The sequence below is a fragment of the Rhipicephalus sanguineus genome, chromosome 3, assembly GCF_013339695.2.
Source record: "Rhipicephalus sanguineus isolate Rsan-2018 chromosome 3, BIME_Rsan_1.4, whole genome shotgun sequence".
NCBI lineage: Eukaryota > Metazoa > Arthropoda > Arachnida > Ixodida > Ixodidae > Rhipicephalus > Rhipicephalus sanguineus.
In genome coordinates this window covers 24,943,555-24,964,790 of record NC_051178.1, presented here as the reverse complement: position 1 = coordinate 24,964,790, position 21,236 = coordinate 24,943,555, and the positions used below count along the sequence as shown (strand labels likewise).

Here is a 21,236-nt window from a genome sequence, read left to right as displayed (position 1 = left end):
AAAGCCACCTAAACATCGCCCAATATTAGCGGTGTAAGCATTTTTCATGTTGGCTACCTTGTGCTGCCGAGCAAAACTAGCGCCGTGGTGTACCCAGAAATTCCCTAGTCAAGTTGACGAGAGCAACGAGAGAGTTGAAACTTGAAGTTACTTGATGGCGTGTCTTCTTTAAAGATTTTGTGTATCTGTGTCATGCTTCGTTGTGTTACCTCGCGAGTGTTCGCTTAGAAGTGAATGAGATTGCTAAGACTATCAGCAGCCTCAATTACGACGTCATCGACTCTGCTGTCAGTTTGGATGAAGCGCGAAAGAAAAGGCACACATACAACCACACATACTGCGCTACGTGTGGGTGTATGTGGGCCTTTTCTGTCCCTGTCTTTCGCGCTGCTCCCTTAAGTTATGTTGAACCAACTAGCCAACAAGTTCACTCTTCAAGGTATCAGTGGTGTTCCGACGTAAGCGCCTGGTATAACTCAGTGCGCTCCAGAATGAGGGATTTGCCTTGCTAAGCTTCACCGCTGCACAGTGGCGTTATGCGAAGAAAACTAAACGTCACGCTGTGAAGCTCTAGCCCTTCGTGGCCGAGAAGGGTTCGCTGCCGCAAAGTGGTTAATAAAACATTTACGGCTTCGAAGCAACTTAAAGGAATCAGTCATCTCATGGGACTGTCCGAGACGTGTGAATATTAAAGCTTACAGGTGTACTTTCGATTTGCGATAATGGATATATCGAATTATTTCGCGATCCCCTTCGAATCCGATGTGTCCGACGGTCTTCAAGTGAGGTGAAACTTGAGGCACTCGAGAGCGTGCGTTGCGTTAAAATGTCCGTGTATGCCCTGCTTTATGTTACGTCGCGAGTGTTCGCTTGAATTTATACAGATTGTTAAGACTGTCAGCAGCGCTAACAAACCCATCATCTGCGCATTTATTATTTGACCTGAAATGTAGCAGCTGGCGCTTGAAGTAGACATCCGTAGCGGCGCCTCGTCGCAATTGTGCAGCAATTGTGCGATCACGCTTCAGACCACCTGATTCATTGGTGTCTTGTAATAATCTCTGTTGGCATAATTAAGTTTCTCCATGACACTATTCCAAGCTATCCCAAGAAGTGGCTTGGTCTGTTCTCTAATGTAAAGGTTGCTGCTAATTCGTTTGCCAGGTAGAAGAATTGAAGAAACCTTTGCTATGCACTTGCGCATTTATTAGACGTTTGGGTGCTCGTACGGTGACTGGAGACTGCGTGGGAGCCTTTTTTGTATTAAAGAAGACAAAGCATCAGGTAACGTATGTGGCCGTTACGATTTCCCTGCTGGTGGGCTTCGCTGCACAGCGAATCGTCGATGCACAGTACATGCTTTGTGGCATAACACAGCTGCAATGCCATAAAGCTGACTATAGTGAATCTGTCATCTTGTAGCGCGTATTTATAATGTAAATTATAATATATAGTGCGTTGAATCCAAGGGACAGTGCAAGCATGGCGTAAACAAGCAGGGTACGAGTCAAAACATGGGCGGCGTGCGCAGCACAGATTTCTTTGCGCTCCACAATGAAGGAATTGCTTTGTATGTTTTACCGCTACACAGGTGTGTCATGCGGCGAAAACTAAATGCCACGCTGTGAAGCTTGCTACCTGTGGCTGCAATTATATAGTTGCCGGAAAGATGCATCGCCAGGTTGCTAGTGGCGCAAAGTGTCTGGTCCGATACGTACACGTTTCACACGAGCAGGTTGATGAAAAATAAGTAATGGGAAAGCTTTAACGGCTTCACAGCAGCTTTAGAACGAACAATTGTCTCGAGGGACAGTCTGAGACGCATGAATATTTATTGATATATACTGAGTATGTGCAGCACAATCTTCGTTTCATTGAGTTGCACATACTCAGTATATATCAAGACATGTACCAACTATATTTAAGCTTCAGACAGGCATTTTATGCATTTTTAATTGCGGGTATATCGAACTATTTAGTGATGCCCTTTGATTCCGATGTATGCGAGTTTTACTGTATATACACTTAGCCGACAGTGTGCATTTGTAACACATTGGTCGGTTCAGCGAAGCATTATGTGGTGAGGAGCATTGATTTTCCTGGCGTACATTTTTTTTTTCATTATATGATATTTAGGAGATGTTCTTTTCACTGATGATAGGATATGTGAAAAGCACAGCAATGAAAAAAAATATTTCATAAACAACAGCTAGGCAAAAAAAGTTATTCACAGTGGTGTTCCATATATCGCGGCTTGATACCGCACGCATGCGATGGGAGCCATGCATGCATATGCGACATATATCGGTTGAGGATGGCCTAGATCCATCACCACGATGTGTTCGGTAGGCACCGGGAACTCCACTGATCTGATGAGAAAATAGGCAATCTGCATCGCTGCGCCTAGTACACACATACTGTGCTCCAAGTAGGGAGGCCGGCTTCGGCGTGACGCTCGATCGTTCGCGTGGTGGCTCGATCGCCACAAGCATTCGTTTAAAACAAGCAATAATATTGATTATTCGGTGACTATCACGGAATAATTGGAGCTAAACGTTTTTCTAAGGCACCTTTTGGGAAAAGCTGGCTTTTCTGGAACCACAAAACAAGGCTCAAACAGCAGCTCATATGAATATATAGCACGCTAGCTGTTCCGATCATGTCTCAAACTTCGTCGTCCAAAAAGAACTAGCTTCGTAAACTAATGCGCTTGATACGCCAGCAAGGTTAACACAAAAATGAAACCTAATGCACTGTGTGGCTATGCCTGCGCTGTGATCTCATTGAGCTGAAACAAAACTGACTCCCCCTCCTTGCGAACTGCGTGCCCCTTAGTCAAATAGTGGCCCTTCCCAAAGAAAGCAGCGAGTATGCACCTTAATTCGTGTGTCCATTAAATCAAGCCATCTGCATTTCCATGGTTAAATCGCATGATCAACGTCTCGCACGCACGTAGAACCACGGGACTAGGCTAGGTACATCTCGCTTGGAATTTCCTAGGGACAGCACCAAAAAGGGGTCTGGCAACGCAGGCATGTTTTGGTGGCTTTTTAGTCGCTCCCGACGGGCACGTGGGGTAAAGCGTTCGGTTCACCCATATAGCCGCTTAAAACCGGCTTGACTTGGCTTGAAGTGTATAAGTAGGTGGCGGCAGAGTAGCGTTCAGGCCGCCGTTTATTTCTGCGTGGTGTGGTGGGTGTTGGCAGAGACGGCACTACTGGCACTACTGTACTGGTGTTGGTTTTGAGCGTGAACTGTGTGCGCGAGAACCGCCTCTGGCCAATGCTCTGGCCGTGGTGCTACCGTGGGGACGTGATCGCGTTGTGTAGAGTGTTGTAGAAAGTGATTCGTGTGCAAGTCGTTGCCGCTTTTGTTTCTGCGATGTCCCCGTGTTCAGTGGACCGCCGCCAAATCTATAAGCAACGATAACGAGCGTGAGATAAAGGCCATGTGTATGCGATTTGTGAATGTCTGTAATAGTAGTGGTTCTTGATGGAAAGGAAGAACGGAGTGTCTAGCGCGTTACGTCTAGACGTAACTATAGGAGCCGTTGCAGTTACGTCTGGACGTAAGAATAACAAATCTTAAAGTTACGTCCAGCGTGAGATCAGACGCACCGAACCGATCGGCTCTAGTGGCGCAGCGGGCTAGTACGTGTCGTGCTCGGATCTGCGAGGACGTTGGTTCGAACCTCGCTGTTGTCCTTCTCTCTCTTTTTTTATTAAAGTAGCCCCCAAAGAGTTTTTAACGGGTTCTAGAAATGCCGCTTTTCCGGCTTTCGCTGTGACTGTGCTGCGCTTTCCACGCAGGCCTGGTATTTTTTCTACAGCGACAGCCGTCCCACTCGGTTCCTCCTGCATGTGCTCTACAGAGTAATCAGGGGGCACACAAATGCTATTAAATTTCGTGTTCTTGCTTTGAAGGCGCCGTAATATTTTTTGTTTAAGGAAATCGCCTTGGTGGCAGCGGTGGACGCCCCAGCCCACGTCGCGCTCCGTACTCTTGCTGTAGTGACACCAGCCACTCGAGCAAAATAGTGGAGCGACGACGGCGCACCGCGAAGCGACAGCGTCCCAGTGACACGAGCCAACCACTGAGACTGGCAAGATAATTATTAAACTTAAGTGCGCATTGTGAATCACACGGTGGACGTAACTTTAGCAGCTGATTATGGCTCCCTGCGTCATCTGCTAGCCACACCGTGTTCGCTAGTGTGCGAACGTCCTGCGCGCGTCCTCAGAGGGCAGCCTATTCCGTTGTGTTAGCACAGCATCAAATGCTTGTACGTATGTCTGCACGATATAAACAAGCATTTCAATTTCCAAGGCTTGTATGCAGACTAATAAGTGAGCAAGACACGCAAATTGGGCGAGTTGGTGAGGTTCCATGGTAAAAATATAAAGCAGCGCTTTTTTAAACACAAGACGAAGGAATGGAGGGACACATACGTCTCTTCTTTCCTTCGTCTTGTGTTTAAAAAAGCGCTGTTTTATATTTTTAATAAGTGAGTGCATGCACGTGTCGGTATGGAGGTGTGAATGCAGAATTTTTGAGACACAATTATTATTTTATTTTATTTATTTAATACCCATAGCGCCCATACAGGCATTACAGTGGGGGGGGGGGGGGTACAGAAGAAGAACAAACATGAAAGTTGCAGGTGCAAATGAAAATGTAGATTATTCTACGCCGACACAAACGTACACAGCTGCGTCGAACACAGCTACATCAAAAATGTCGTATACATTGGGAAAACAATCTAAAATAAACAGAAAGCACAGTGATAATAGTTAATGGCAATGCGAACAGTAATTACAACAAAGCGCGGCAGTGGTAAATATATAGTACAGCACAAGATGCAAAGGAAGCACTAAAAGAAAACAACACAGTTTACAAATGGGATACAGTATAGATCATGGTGATTACCAGGCGTACGCATGATTTCTTTTAAGGCTCAGTGGTCAAAAGATTCAATCATTTTTATTGCAGAAAAGAATGCGTCATTAGACGAAATTCCTACAATTGTGGAAGGAAGTCGATTCCACTGACTGATAGTTCTGGGAAAAAGAGTTGCTGAAGGACGATGTATTGCATTTATATTCTCTTATCTTAATTGTGTTCGTGATCTTTGCGTGCTGATGTGTAGTGAGGCCGGTTAATGTATACGTCACGGGGAATTCGAGTATGAAAATGATATATGCTGTGTAATAGCTTCAGTCGAAATGACGCTCTTCGCATGCTGCAGAGACTTCCATTTTAATATCGCCTTAGATTCCGTTGAACTAAACTGTCTGTCATACATGGGTATATTAAGCACATATATCTTGCCGCCATAGACTGAACTTTTTCTAATCTTTCTTTGTTTGATGCTGTTGAAGGGTCCCACACGCAGCACGCGTATTCCAGCACTGATCTTACGTATGTTTTATATAATAACTCCCGGGTTTGCTGTGGAAATGCACGTGTATTTCGTCGCAAAAATCCCAAACTCCGACAAGCTTTACCTACAGTATAATCCACATGCCGACTCCATGATAAAGAGGGGCAAAAGTAAACGCCTAGGTATTTGTATTCGCACACCATTTTTACCGGTGAGCAGTTTATAGCGTATTCGAATTCACCTGGACTTTCTTTTTTCTGGTGAACCTCATGCACACCGTTTTTTAAGCTTCAGTTTCATTTCCCATCGCTCACACCATGCGTTTATCGCACATAAGTCGTTTTGGATGACTGATCAGTCGGTTTCAGAGGTAATTTTGCGGTATAATATGCAGTCGTCTGCAAATAGCCTAATATGATATTGTACGTTTTCGTTAATCTCATTGATATAAAGTAAGAAAAGAAGGGGTCCCAGAACCGATCCCTGAGGCACCCCTGACGTAACATCAGTTATTGCAGACTGTTCGCCGTTTCAACTAGGCATTGTCGCCTCTCACGTAAATATTCAGCAACCCATGCAATAACTTGGGGATTAATGTCAAAGCTGGACAGTTTTTGCAGTAATAAGTAGTGCGAAACGGTGTCGAACGCTTTCCGAAAGTCGAGGAAAATACAATCAACCGAAGAGTTATCGTCCAGTGCTGCTGCTAAAACATGTGTGAACTCTACCAGAATTGTGTGACGCACGATAGTTCATGTCAAAATCCGTGCTGGTTTGAGTTCAATAAAGAATTACTATCTATATGCTTAACAATGGCGGTATATAAAACGTGTTCAAGAATTTTGCAGCACACAGAAGTGAGTGAAATGGGGCGGTAGTTATTGATAACGTTGCGCGGGCCAGATTTATGTATAGGAGCAACCAATGCCATTTTCCAATCAGTCGGGAGAGAACTGTGTTTTAAGGACTTTTCGTAAATGACTGTTCGCAATCTCGTGAAGTGTTGGCGATTTAGAAATCCTTGTGATACCAAGCATGAAGTCTGCAAAGGCCGGTTAGCAGTAAAAAAGACCTCAAGTCACGCACTTCTAGAGAGGTACACGGATTCATGCAAACAGAAAAGCAGAGTGCACAGAGTTCCACTTCAACTAATAATTACACAGAAATACAGGCTTTTTTTTTTTTGTAGCCGCTACAGCAAGAAGTATATTGGTTCAGTCGCACAACACCATTTATATTGTAGTATGGGCAGAACACAACCTATATAAGCACGTACAAATAAAGCAAGAAAAAAAAAAAACATCGAGCACAGTGGAAAACACGACTGTCGCCGAAGGCCAGTACCCCATTGATTGGCGGATTGCACTTCTCACACACGTAATAGGAACGTTAGGACGGCTTCGTGCATTAATGTGGCAATGGAGGGCGTATATACCACCATTGGGCTGTACTCAACGCGCTTTCTTGGATATGTGAAACACTTAATTGGATATGTGCCGCCGACCGCCCATCCATACTACACTGCTAACGCCGCGACGGTGAGCCCAACCTCGCACCAATGTGTTGCGAGTAGGCGTAGTAAGGCTGCACCAACATAACTGGACGGAAGGAGGCTTTCTAAAGACGACATTTATGTGTACACACGCGGGGCAGCTGTACCGATTGTTATTGTATGGACGTAACCCTAGTGGACGTGTGATACATCAACACGGGCACGCAAACCGTACTTACATCAAGTTCGATGGAGACCTGCAGTTATTTCACTTTTATTTCACTAACCGTGATTGCCCCAAACTGAGGTTGACCGCCTCAACGAAGCTAAGGAAAAGGCAGCACCCGAGACGATGGCTGAAGGCAGCGTGGCTCTGGCGGAGGCCGAAATTAACGTCTTCCTAAAGTGCGTCAGCTGGTCCGTCTCGACAACAGAGCTGCTGATACGCGAAACAGTCCGGCAAAACAAACCACGCACGTCTCAATACATAAGTGATGCTGGTAAATCGGTGATACGACAGTGATACATGAATGCATGGCCGCTTACTTCAGCGAGCGGCCGTGCTGAACGTTACAGTTACAGTGGATAGGTGGAAACGTCTAACCTTTCACACCGACCACAAGGTGACCACCCCTAACTTACGTCAAATATTCTCAGGGACAGTAGATTGCAAACAGCAAGGAGTTGTTTTAGTCTGCGCATAGGACGCGTAACCACGGAGGCAGAATTGCACCGTGGACCCCGTGGACAGTTACGTCTGGGCCAGGGGCGTAGCCAAGGGGGGGGGGGTTCAAACCCCCCCGAAATTTTTCAATTTTGCATGCGTATATATACATGCACACATACAAACGCACGCACGAACATACATAGAGTATGGTTGACCCCCCCCCCCCCCCCCCCCCGAAAAAAATTTCTGGCTACGCCCCTGGTCTGGGCGTAACGATTGCGACGGCTACAGTTACGTCTGGACGTAACCCTAGCCGCACCGTTAAATAAAAGTGATGGTTCAAGTACACTTCGCCCAAATGACTTTCCAACTGTAAGCGATCGATCCACGCAAAGCACGCACTTACCACACATACACGTACGCCACAGTACAAGCTGTGAGTCAGACAGACATTCACAAATCACGTAACTCATGGCCTTTATGTCATACTCGTACAGCTCGTTATCATATCTGATAGATTTGGCAATGGTCCACTGAACAGGGGGACATCGCAGGAACGAAAGCGGCAACGACTTGCTACGACTTCTACAACATACACAACGCGATCACGTCCCTACGGTCAGAGGTGGTTCTCGTTAATGCGCACAGTTCACGCTCAATATCAACACCAGTACAGTAGTGCGTAGTGCCGTGCCTCCCCTGCCAGCACCCACCACGCAAGCCACACAAACGGGCCACGCAGAGCACGCACTTACCACACATACACGTACGCCACAGTACAAGCTGTGCGTCAAACAGACACATTTCACAAATCACGTAACACATGGCCTTTATCTCATGCTCGTACAGCTCGTTATCATTGCTTATAGATTTGGCAGTGGTCCACTGAACCGGAGGACATCGAAACAAAAGCGGCAACGATTTGCTACGACTTCTACAACACACACAGTTCTCGTTAATGCACACAGTTCACGCTCAATATCAACATCAGTACAGTAGTGCGCCCAGTGCGCCTCCTCTGCCAACACTCACCACGCAAGCCACACAAACGGGCCTGAACGCTACTCTGCCGCCACCTACTTATACACTTCAAGCCAAGTCAAGCCGGTTTTAAGCGGCTATATGGGTGAACCGAACGCTGTTTGATGCGTGAAGCCGTGTGTTAGTGTACGGTTGTCTGTGCAGCTGGTCCGGTTGATAACAGTTAAAATTTCCACCTGTTTGTGGTTTTTACTAGGCACTCCATACCAAAGTTTCTCCGTTCGCTGGCACAAAGGTCACTCGACAGATTCGCAGCTCGAAGCAAGTCCGTAGGCCGTGGTCGCGCGCTGATTCGACTTGCCATGGCGAGACATCTGTATGCACGTTCTTTTTCAGCTCATTGCTGCCGTACTTCAGCGCAGAGAGCCGTAAAGCAGAACAATGTCGATTGCAGCATGCAGCGGCGAATGTGAGTGAGACATCTCCCGAAAGCTTCAATCGAAACTAAAGTTACACGGCCCACGAAGCTTTATCGCCGTTAGAAAGTATAAAAAAGATCGGTTCCGACTAGTTCGTACATAACTTTCAGGGCTTGTCTCATCTATTCTTTGCCGTCCGTCCTGGTTTGCACTGATGCAACTGAAGTTTCCAGCTCGAAAGAAAAACTTTGCCCACCTAACGTCTCCTTCCACCCGGTGGAAGGAGACACTGCCTTTTTCTGCGCGCTGTGATGGCGGCGGTTGCGCCCGTTGCGCCAGATTGGTTACAGTTACAGTGTTCTAGAAGTTACAGTGTACTAGCTTGGGTGTTGTGGTGTTGTCTATAAGTGTTCTGTGGTGTTGTCAACGCCCGTGGGTGTTGTGTAAATGGGTGCGCGTTATCGCGCGACGCCGGCACGGCCCATCGCTTTGCTCGCGCATATTGCGAACGTGGGATCTTCGAAGTCTGTGGCAGACGGGGGCGGCGAAGAATGTGAACCATCGATCGTGGACTCAGCCCAACGGTACGATGCGCGCCAAAGGTATGTGAAAGTGTGCCAGCCTGCATTGCCTGCTCGCGCTGTTGTTCCGGCCCAGTAATTTGTTTTGATTCTGTTCGGTTGCTGCGCAGAAGTGGTGGTTCTTCCCCATATATATTATTAATTTCGTGACTGGATTTTGTTTCCGTGTTCTCCTTATATTTTGGCTTTTGTTACCTCTTAATTCTTGCCTGGAGCACGATGATGCCGCTGTTTGTATCGCTTTACGTATTAACAAATTAAAGTTTGCCTTGTGTAGGGGACTCCGCAATCTTGGTCGCTTGGGGCATTCTCCGTAACACTTATGCGCCCCTGCCGAAAAAGCATGTTCGCTTGTGACGGGTACAGCTGTGCAAAGAACAGTCAATGTGTTTGTAGACTCGCGCGTTTGTTGTTTCCAGAAGAGATGAGGATGATACTGCTGCTATAGTAAAAAACACAATCTTTGCAGGTCATGTCCTGAAAAGTACAATGGTGCAAGGGTACCCAAATTTCTACAAGTGTTCTACAACGATGCAGTGAGACCCCAAGAAAAGGTAGGCGTCACACAAAGGAACAGGAAGATCAATAAGAATGACCTTTTGTTTTTTTTTGACACAGACAATTGTTGCAGTAACCTCAAGGCATAAAACATTTTGGCTGCCAAACAGTGCTATCAGATCGAAATACTTAAGTGTGCACAAACATGGACTGAGGGGCATGATGGCAACACAAGGGCTTACTTCCAACTAATCATTTATTTACAAAACTGCACAATATGAACACTTTCTCTCATGACGAAACAAGACTGAAATGCCGGCATCAAGTGTATACATGGAAGGTGCACTGACGCACGACTGACCCGCCTGTCAACCAAATCAGCTTCGACTATCTTCCTGACATCTTGCCTTATTTCTCACTGCTACCTGGCACAAATTATACAGTGGTTTATGAGGCGTCCTATTCCTTAACCTGCACTCATGACAATGTACAGGAAGATTGCTGTCTCCCCGCCTTCCTCTTGTGTTCCTGAAGTCTTCGGTTCAGACACCTACAAGTCTGTCTGGCTGATATAGCTGAAACTGCGTGATAGGGGAACTTCATATACCACTCCAGATACACGATACAAATGGGTCCCAATGCTTGGTACTGGATGGCTCTTTCGTTTTCTTGAATGGAAGAGTAATTTGGCAAAGCTTTTCCAACTTCTCGGGGCCAGAAAACACCACTCTGATACTGCTGCGGTTTCCAATCTTTTTTAGGCGTTGCGATCTATTATGCATGCGTGGAAGCATGACAGTATGGATTGTATTTCCTACTTGAAAACGGTGAGCACGATTAGCATGGCAGGTCAGTTGTGCGGCAGCGCACCTTCCATTATTTTATCTAAGCAAACGCAGCTTCTGAGCATGTTCACCTGATATTGGCATTTCTGTCTTGTGGTGGTCATGAACGAAAGCATTCATATTGTGCTGCTTTGTAAATAAATGATTAGTTGGAAGTAAGCCCTTGTGTTGTCATCACCTCCTTCTGTCCTTATTTGTGTGTGCTTAGATGTGCTGCTATGCAAAACATTTGCCTGAAAAACGTTGCTGTAGTGTTCTCAGAAGCAAGAAAACTTTTCTTAGTGACTGCATTTCAATGACTGGTAACCGGAGTCATTACGGTTTTAAAAGCAAACAGCTTTTTTAAGAATTGGTCTATCTTGCAATCATTTATCTCTATAAACCTGTTCTTTTGCGTTATGACTACTGTGGCAAGAGCCTGCTAACCCCAAGATGACACGAAGTAAGTGCAACTCTGATATGAACAAAAGTCTGGTGTAAATTTCTGTGAGGTAACGTCTTGGTGAAAAGGCAAATTTTATGTGTCAGTATCTTCATTCTGGTTCTTTTGTTCCGTTTATTGGACATAACTATCCTACATTCAAGTATTGTTCAGAAGTTTTAGCACTAAAGTGTTTTATGCCGGGATCCACCAACACTTCAGTGACGTATTTTCGTCACTGAAATGACATTTAAAAAATGCACACGATCAGATGGCAAAGCAAAATTTAAAGAAAAAAGTTCCATCAATGGGAGTCGAACCCACGCCCTCACGCTCCGTGACAAAAGATGCCGGGCACGCTATCCACTGCGTCACTGTCACACACTCTGGAGGCTTTACAAACACGCCCTTTAAATCTCACACCACGAGGTGGCGACCTTAACCCAAGCCTTGGCCTCTCTCATAGCATCCATCCATAGTGAAAATAGCTCTGCGATGCGCGCCTGCGTTGCCTGGCTGTAACACCGCGTTACCCACTTACGCTCACCCCTAGAAAAATCGCAGCCGCGCTTGAGGGTAGACACGAGGTGTGTTGCGTTTCCCTCTAGTCCCGCCCTGGTGTTCATTAACTCTTTAGCATGCAGTGGGATGGTGCATGTTAAAGAGCCCAAGTTTACGTCCCAAGTCCAAGTTCTGCACCCAATCAGCGATGCTCTTCTGGCTGTCACACCGCTTCGAATACGCTCTCCCCATTAACTGCTACAGCTACCACAAAGGTTTGTCTAATCGTTGATCATGGAAGTCGTCACAATGGAGATGTGCTACCAGGGGCGTAGCCAAGGGGGGGGTTGGGGGGGTTCAAACCCCCCCCCCCCCCCCCCCGAAATTTTTCAATTTTGCTTGCGTATATATGCACGCACACATACAAACGCACGCACGAACATATATGAAGTATGATTGAACCCCCCCCCCCGAAAAAAATTTCTGGCTACGCCCCTGTGTGCTACTAAGCGTCGACATCGGTGCATCCATGTTAAACGGTGCTATAGCTGCCAAACACCAATAAACATTTTGCAAGCTCTCTTATATCAATGTACAGTAAACATTCAACTACTTCTGTAAAGACGCATTTTACTTTCTTGTTATACAGATTCCTATGACGGGGGGATCAACCATGTTTTTTATGCTCCTTGCAATCCTAGCTGACGTATAGAGAGGTGTATACAATTTGAGTTGGAACAAACAAACGTAGACTCAAAGTAGGACTTCATGGAAGCAATGTCAATACTATGTGCAGGCAAGCAGTAGACAAGACTACGTACTGCATTTCCTGCATTAATAGGTGCTTGTTACAAAACGTAATTGACTGATACCAATGCTCGATTGTCCGCCAACAAGGTGGATCTAACTCTTTTTCACTGAGTTGCATCAATATTTATGAAAGAACGTTGATTGCTCTTTCCAGTATGCCGACTGGCTGACTTTCCTCCTCCCGACGAAGCTTGCAGATGTGCCATGCACATTGCACATTCCATGACTCAGAATGAAAAGGAACATAATAGAAAGTCACAGTTTAAGTTCTGGAAAACTTAAAAGTGCGGTTGCTTGAGCAGTGCTTCCCGTGCTCTTTTTTCTTCCAGCACTCTTCTTTTCTTTTTCCAAGCTGGGGTCACATAGCACATGCTGCGTGATGCCAGCTAGGAAAAAGAATGTTCCGCATTCGCCATCATTGCTGTGAGCGACGCTAATACTCCGATGTTTGCATGCACATAAATACCCGATAAAATGTACAGGAGGATGACCGCTGCCATAGCTCAATTAGTGGAGCATTGGATGCACTCATAGGTCGACAAACTCACTCATGAGTCGACTCACTCAGACTCACATTGAGCCGTGAGTCCGAGTGAGTCCGGTTGGGAAAAATATTAGCGAGTCAGAATCCGAGTGAGTCCGGTTGAGGAAAATTTTGGCGAGTCTGAATCCGTGTGAGCCCTAAGCACAACATATATAACTGAGCTCCAAAATTTTTTTGCTGACCTATGATGATAACTACTCAATTTCAGCATTACTATCGTCCTTATGATGGCTCCCGTTAATACTCACTTCTACTCACATATACTTCAACGCACTAGTGTTCATACACCAGCTCATTATTTATTGATCAGAGGCGTGCCCCCCTTGACAACCCCCCCCCTTGAAACATTTTTCAAAGGAACTTGATTAAAATAGCTCGTGTGACTAATATCTTGCAATAAAAATACACCTACTGGATTGCAATCACTGATAACTTGTATATGAAGGTATGAGATCAAAGTATGTATCATAGAGCACCGATTATGCGAGATATGGATGTTTAAGTCAGTGATGCTACCGCTGCGCCAATTGCGCCAGACTGCGCCAAAGTGCCCTGGCTGCTACAACCTGCTACATTTCCTCAAAATTTGGCGATTCTGCGCCAAGCCTGCGCCAAAGGAGTGTACTCCGACTTTCAGAAATGAAACTAACTACATGAGGTTCCCCCATTGAAAGCGACATCGCGCTGTACGCGGACGTACGCGGACGTTCTCCATGAGAGTGGTGAAAATGGAGACAAAATATCAATATGCATGGTCTTGTCAAGCGGACGAAGGAACTGCGTTTTGTGTTTTTTTTTTGTAATCAAAGCATCAACTGTAGGGAACATGGCGTAGCAGCAGTCAAGCGACATGCAGCCATGAAACGGCACATTGATGCTACCAGTCGTCATTGAGACGCTTCAGGTGGGCTGCAGCGGCCGAAAACGATCCAGCCGACTTTGGAATTCGGCAGTCCATGGAACTTTTTGCAGTATGACCGCGTGACAAACGCAGAAACTCTGTTTGTGCTTCGCATGACTCTCAAGGGCATCCCATACTCGTGGGCCGACACAGCAACTGCCTTGTTTCCCAAGTTATTTGGAGATTCCGAAACAGCGAAACAGTTGGGTTCTAAGAGGTTCAAGGCATCCTACATAGTTAGTGTTGGCCGCGGGCCGTATTTCAAGAAACTTGTGCTTGACGAGCTGAAAAAGCCGGATGTGGTTTTTTCTGTTAGCATTGACGAGACCCCTCTTCTTGAACAGAGGTGCCAACAACTTGATGTAGTTAGGCATTTCTCCAACAAAATGCAGCGAGTTGTGGAACACCTACAGTCTTTCCGGCTGGGCTCTGCGACTTCGGAAATTTTGGCTAGTGAAGTGCGGAGAGCAATGATGGACCTGCCACAGAAAAATTTCATTTGCTTTTCAACGGATGGCCCTAATGCAATGAAAAGCTTCAGAAAAAAGATGCAGGAAGCATACCCTGACATCATAGATGTAGGAGAGTGCTGCTTGCACAAAGTGCACAACTCATTTTCCCGCGGCTTCAGTGCCGTTGGCTCGGATGTCGACGCGGCTGTGGTCGATGTTTATTACTCTTTTAAGAATTCTTCGGCTCAGAATGAATTGTTGAAGGCAGAGCACCTGCTCCAAAAGCTAGTTTTGCTGCTCCAAAACGCAATTTTGCCTGCTCCAAAAGCTGCTCCAAAGTGGCCTAAGCCAGTAGCATCACTGTTAAGTGCATTGACATCCTGATCGAAAAAGCTAGTTATACGCTAACGGACTAATGAGTCGACTCACTCAGACTCAGATCGAGCTGTGAACCTGAGTCTGACCAAGTCCGAGTGAGTAATATTTAGGTGAGTTTGAGTCCTAGTGAGTCCGGTTGAGAAAAATTAGTCTGAGTCGGAGTGAGTCCGGTTGAGGAAAATTTTGGTGAGTCCGAGTGAGCTCTAAGGTCAAAATATATTCCATGAGCGAGTCTGAGTGAGCTCCACATTTTTTGCTGACCTATGGATGCACTATCCAAATGTTGCAGGTGCAGTCCCTGCCAGCTGCAAATTGTGATTTCGTCCACTTTACTTCCTTCACATTTCTATCATAATTATTACGGAAACAGTACACTTAACACTCCCTATACTTACCTTGGCTTCATTACCTGTTGGTTTTCATTCAGGTTGTATGAAACAAAGAAACTAGCATTGTGGAATAGCGCAGATAACATACAGGGACACAGGCAAGTGAGACGACACAGGCACTAACTTTCAACTGACGTTTATTTTTTCGGAGCAACATCACAAACATATTCAATATTTCACAGCCCTGGAAAGTCTTTATTGATCCTGAAAAGGCAGATGCAGCAAAGTGTGTCTGGTGGCTCTGTTGGCAGGCGATACCATTTTGCCTTAGGTTTTATAACAGCAGTTTGTTTGTCCACAAAAAAAAAAATTCTTCCTGTTCCTTTGTGCCATGCCCATCTTTTGTTGAAATTTTCACTGCATTCTTGTGGAACAAGTGTAGAAATTTGGACACCTTGCTCCAGGTGGTGTCCTGCAAAGATCAAGCATTTTTATTTAGTGTACCAGTAGCATCACAATAAAGACAAACTGATACTATGGTATAAGTGTAGCCTTGCGAAAGAACATTATAGCAGTTGAAAGTACACTACAAGTGATTCAGGCAAAAGTATTCCTAGACAGGTATAATTCTGTACAATAAAGTCCAATCCAAGAACATTTAAGCATTTCTTATCAGTTGTCAATGCAACTGATAAACTCACCCAACCATATAACAGTGTTGTGCCTTAGTGATGTGCCAAACAACCTTGAGAACGTTTAGGGCGATGCAGGCCTCTTTGAAGGCTGGAACGGTTTCAAAGGTGGCAGTTCTGCGGATTTCCATTCCAAAGAACACGATCTATTGTGTTCTCGACAAGTGCCACAGTTACTCGTATTCACGGTTTGTAGAAGCTCCACATCAATGAAAGCATAGCCATTGTCATTACAGATAACATTTTGTCCTTTCGGCGACGCGTAATGAGGACAAACAAAGCTTACTTGCTCAAGTGCTCGCACGCTCTTGGTCTTGTTTCTGTGTGCTCTTTCTGAACAGTTTATTTTATTCGTCAACACGAGAATATCTTTTGCCATCTCAACAAAATTAACAAAGGCGCAACTAAACTAAAAATAAATGCACAGAACCGCGTCTCCGTGCATGTCTCACACAGACAAGGCAAGTGGACTCAGCAAAATGCCTCAAGTGTTCAAAAAGGTGCACTATAGGTAGCCGGAATAGTTTTTTTAAAACCTGCTAAGCTCAGGGCAGCTGCCAGTTTTGGTGTTTAAAAAATTCACTTGAGGCAGAAAGCTCGGGCTGTGCACCATCTGATGAAAAGGGGCTTGGCTGCTCGTTAGTTGGTCTGGAAAACCCAGTCTTTTTGGCTCATACAAAGCGCACAAAAATTTGTGGGGCACTGCATATTGTTAAGGAAGGCCCTAGCATTGCAAACAAGGAAAAAACCAAATTTCCATTTTTTTAAGAACTTTTACCCTACCCTGTGTCCTTAAGTGTGCTGAGCAGTAAGATATTTCTGATTGAGCTAGTGCAAGTGCCCGTTTGTATGCCTTGCATACTGACTTGCGTTCTTGTTCTTATTCATGGCAACTAGGTGTCATCATCTCTCTTACACAGGTTTTCGCTTGGCACTGGATACACCTGCATGGGTACATACCACCCTTGGCCTACCGTGATCAGGATCTTAAGTGCTTGGATATATAACTGGAGCAAGACAAGTGTCGGCGGAAGATGTACAGTGACTCTCAATATGACTTGCATCACGGGAGCGCGTGGTATCATGAGTTCAAAGACTGGCCATGGCTTCCACTAGCCCTTATTTCCATAACTAAATGCTGTTCTCGCACTCGGGGATGATTCCAAATAAGAAAATATCATTTAGTTGCTGAAATGAAAACACGTTGAACCCATGCGCAATCTTTGAACTCATGAGGCCACACGCTCCCGTATTGCAAGTCATACTGAGTGGAAAAAAGATTCTGCTAAAAGATTCTACATAAAAGTGGAAAAGTGATTCTGCTACTCCATGTAATCCTGCAGTCTGCTAAGCAGGGCAAGCTCTAGAAGTATGCCCACAAACAATGCTGTCGATATGGTTGTGGTTTGCCTAGTCTAGGAATGGCTACAATTTATGCCTATTGATGCCCATTTCCACTGGGCAGCAAGTTTGCCAGTTTCCCAGCATTACATCATGAATGTAGTGATCACCTGGTTTTTGTGAACTGCTTGAAGTGTCATGTGAAGACCAAGAAGGGCTCCAACGACAATAAAATCATCTTTTTTTCTATAAAAACCAGGCAAGTAACAGAATCAAGCAATATTGCTCATGAATTTGAGCTACGCACAATAATTCTTATATAGGGTCATTCCACGCCAAACGTCCCAGGCGACCATCTCAAATGTTCTCGAAAAAAATTGTGCTGATTTCTTGCATTCAAAACAGCGATTCGCTAGAATATTTCGGAGAGAAAAAATTTTTTGGTCACATGGGAGCCTTCCGAATTTCGCAGAAGGTCGTCCGAGTGGTGGTTTGTCAGAAAAATTATATTGAGTTATCGTTGCTTGCTTCAATACCAAATTTGTTTTTCTTACTAAGCAAAGGTGTTTGTGTAAGGTGTTCGAAGCTCAATAATATTAGTGCAATTTTTCTGCCACAAACGCCTCCAGAAAATTTGCCAAAATGTCCTGTGTTTGCATTTTTTCCTGTGTAATATTGCGCTATGTATGAATATCTGAATAATGAAAACTTACTCTACAAAAAGGTATATTTTGCGTTGAAAATATTATTCAGACCACTGCTGCTTTTCAATTTTGTGAGAAAAAATCGCAAACTTGAGAAAATCATCATTTTGGTCCACACTGAAAAGCAATTTACACTATGTGGTGCTCTAATTAAAATTCATCTTTATACCTCAATCGAAAGCAAAGCAAAGAAATAGTTCTTATGTGGCAAGTTTTATCATTACAATTTTTGTTTTAAGGAAGAAAATAATTTTTGAATTTCCCCATCAACGTCTATGGGGAACTTTAATGAGGAAGCTGCCGTATAACCAAATGGGAAGATAGCCGTCAGTCAGGTTTTCTTCCTTAAAACAAAAATTGTAATGATAAAACTTGCCGTATGAGAATAACTATTTATTTGCTTTCGATTGAGGTATAAAGTTGATTTTTAATTGGGGCACGTGATGTAAATTGCGTCTCAATGTGGACCAAAATGATTTTTTCTCGCTAAACTGAAAAACAGCAGTGGTCTCAAAATATTTTCAACACAAAATAAACTCTCATTTAGAGTTCGAACAAAGGTGCAAAACACAAGTGAGAAGGGCATATAACACAAAAAGAAAAGGTACAAGTAAGCAGAACAAGCACTTTCTCCCTCCCTCCACAAAGTTAGCAAAATGCGCGAAAAGTAAACCAGTTTGGCAGAGCAACTTGGGATTTTTGTTTGACCGCCGTGAAAAGAGTGGTATGTGCTAGGCTATGTTCTCTGAAATTTGAAACAGGGGACTTTTTATTTATGCCACCTGGTTTTGCAACAAACCAGCAAAGCTGGCTATCTCTAATACGAATGCATGGCCTTCGAGATCGGCAACGTGCAAGAAGCCGTCGCAACAAGAGGGGATTTTATATAATTTGTACAGGGCTGTGAATGAACGAGGCAGAAAAAAGGCCAGCGAGCTCAACTTTTTGTTGATTACAAACGTAAAAAGCCAACACACACGACCAAGGCAAGGACAAAGAAAAAGAGGAAGAAGTGGCGTTCATTTTTGGTGACTTACGTTCGCAAGTCTGGCAACAAATAACACAGACGTCGCCGCCGCACTAGACCACGCTATGTCGACGTCTATTTGTCCCACGCCCCTCCCCTGCGTGTACTTGAGGACCGAGCGGCATTTTTGATCGTATTTACGTAAATCGCGTGCTTTTCTTTATACATTCGTACCATATTTATTGAGGACTATGCTATGCAACTGCCAACGTATTCGAAATACACTACGCTCGCCTTGTGTGATCCTGCGCAGCGTCGACGTCGACAGCGTGAGGTACGTGAACATTGTATGTACTACATTTGTGAACGACGCAGTTCATTATTATACCAGTCGTTGCATCGCTGTTGGGTCACTTCTGCTGTTCGGATGTTTCATTAAGGCCGCTTGACAAAGCGAACCGGTTTCTTTCTCACGCGAAAAAAAAAAGCGGTCACAATGTGTAATTTACCGGCCGGTAAGGGACATTCAATCGAATCCGGATTCCCAAACGGCGCAATTTTTCGAAGCGGGTCAGGAATATCTAAGCAGATCTTAGTGATATCGACAATGGTTTGAAGAAAATTGTGACGCTGCGTCGCATTTAGAGGACGGGTGGTTTGCTGTGTAGTTATGTTTATGGTTTCGTTTGAAGAAAAAAAGAAAACGAGCTAGTATCGGCGTTGTGTGCGTCTTCCTTCCTTCAGGCTTAGTTTGTTTTGCGCTGTCCACACACGCACAAAGAAAGCTATCTTGCGCAGTAAACCACTCTTATGATAGCGTAATTAAGTTTTCGAAAGGGCTTGACCTCCACTAGACATTCTTGTTAAACCAAGCGTCAAAACTGACATGTTCTTGGGCATTAATGCCTATGCAATGAATTATACTGCTGGGTTCACAGCTTTATTTTTCTCTGACAACCTACGAAAATCTCAAGGGCACATGCCATTTTATGAATGTAAAAACATTTAAAAGATGATGTTACCAAACATTCTTTACGTCAAGCTCAACTGTGACCTAGTTCAAGTGGTTACCGTTCCCATTCATACATTGTACTTCAGGTTTTACAGCAGACTTAGTTTGTGTCAACAGCAACTATACTCGACACACTGTACTGGTGCAACAAGGTTCATCTGATCCCCATATACTAAGCCTTAAAATCCTGCTACGTCATAATAGCTGCTCGTGTGCTATTATGCTACTAATTATTGGAGTAAAAGTAACCAATTAAAGGAGTCATAGCAAATCTTTGCTCTTTCTTACTTCCATGGTGCTTTTTCTGACAAGTTGTGCAAAGCGTGGTAGTTTTGCATCCGTTTCAAGGGAACTTCCTTGCTTCAAATCTAAACACCAAAGTATTTCGTGCTGTTAGTGGCTTACCTGTTATTGTAAAATTAATGCTAATTCCTGTTTGTACTTTTTCAATGCTTGCCAATATCAGTAAAAACGACTGATCGACTTGAATGTAGTTCAAGTTGTTGTTTATGTATTCTTCTATCTCTCTCTGCCACCTTTGTGTTTGTAAACTGTCAGAACATCATAGTGCCATATTTTTCTAACCAGACTGTATTAAAGGGATGGACAACCTCTCAGAACTTCAGTTAGACTCATCAGCTCAATTATCTCATTTAACTCAATAAGCTCATTACATGCGGATATACATTTCTATTTCTTCACTGAAGTCACTTTTGGTGCCTCACGGGGCAAAGTAGTGAGGCATAATATGATGGTGATCATGTGACCTTTTTACTGGTGCACACAGTTAATGGTCACTATATCAGTGTTGAAATACAGTACACTTTTTTTTTAAATTGTAATCTTTTCTAATCTAAAATGTGCTCATACACCTTCATTTGTACTGAGCAGAACAGTGGTGCCGCCTTTATATGACATATGATCCAATGCTTATGAACGGCAGCATATGGCCTCTGCGATTAGCTCCGGCAACGGGCTTATCGAGGAGGCTGCAGCATGAAAGTTAGCTGAGGGACTAGCAGCACCAGTAGAGAAGTTGGAGAAGTAGCACGAGCACCTGGCCCTCGGTGGTGAAGGGATTTCACGTGACGACGAGCATTGGAAAAACTGATTCTACCGGCTTTATATATATATATATATATATATACACACACACACACACACACACACACACACACACACACGAAATGTTTCATAAACGTTTCCAACTAACTTATTTGCCGTTTGAACGAGGTGCAGCGCATCTGATTCCAAATCATTGCAGTTTCCCACTGACAAATGCATGGAATTAATTTGGTGGTGTGGCCATGTTAGGTGTTCT

The 21,236-nt window shown here is 44.5% G+C and overlaps 1 long non-coding RNA gene across 1 annotated transcript; it reads left to right on the top strand.

The window, feature by feature from the left end:
* Positions 1–9,989: 9,989 nt before the first annotated feature.
* Positions 9,990–17,401, top strand: LOC119386501 (uncharacterized). Its single transcript, XR_005182300.2, has 2 exons — positions 9,990–10,074; positions 16,812–17,401. It is a non-coding gene; the product is annotated as an uncharacterized LOC119386501 (long non-coding RNA).
* The last annotated feature ends 3,835 nt before the right edge of the window (positions 17,402–21,236 follow it).